This window comes from Buceros rhinoceros, unplaced genomic scaffold (assembly GCF_000710305.1).
Source record: "Buceros rhinoceros silvestris isolate BGI_N320 unplaced genomic scaffold, ASM71030v1 scaffold21723, whole genome shotgun sequence".
Classification (NCBI taxonomy): Eukaryota; Metazoa; Chordata; class Aves; order Bucerotiformes; family Bucerotidae; genus Buceros; species Buceros rhinoceros.
In genome coordinates this window covers 1,278-1,581 of record NW_010404487.1, presented here as the reverse complement: position 1 = coordinate 1,581, position 304 = coordinate 1,278, and positions in this window count along the sequence as shown.

The window sequence follows — 304 nt, the reverse complement described above, 5'->3', positions numbered from 1 at the left end:
TTTCCCTTCTTTTTATATCATGTGCCTTTCAGACGCCATGTTAGGATCCTACAGGCTGCTGCAGTTTCTACAGTCAGGGAGAATTTCTTCTTCCCCATCCTCAACCAATAAACTTCTCTAGCCGAAATAAACTAAACACGCACGCAACACTAGCATTACTCAGGGCACAGACCACCTGAAATCCAAACAGATTACCCCAAACCCATAGAATTTTCTCTAATCGGGCAGCGCAAGACAACCCCCGTCACCACCACACACACTTCTCTATCCGGAGCAGATAATCACCTTTCACCCACAAACTTTT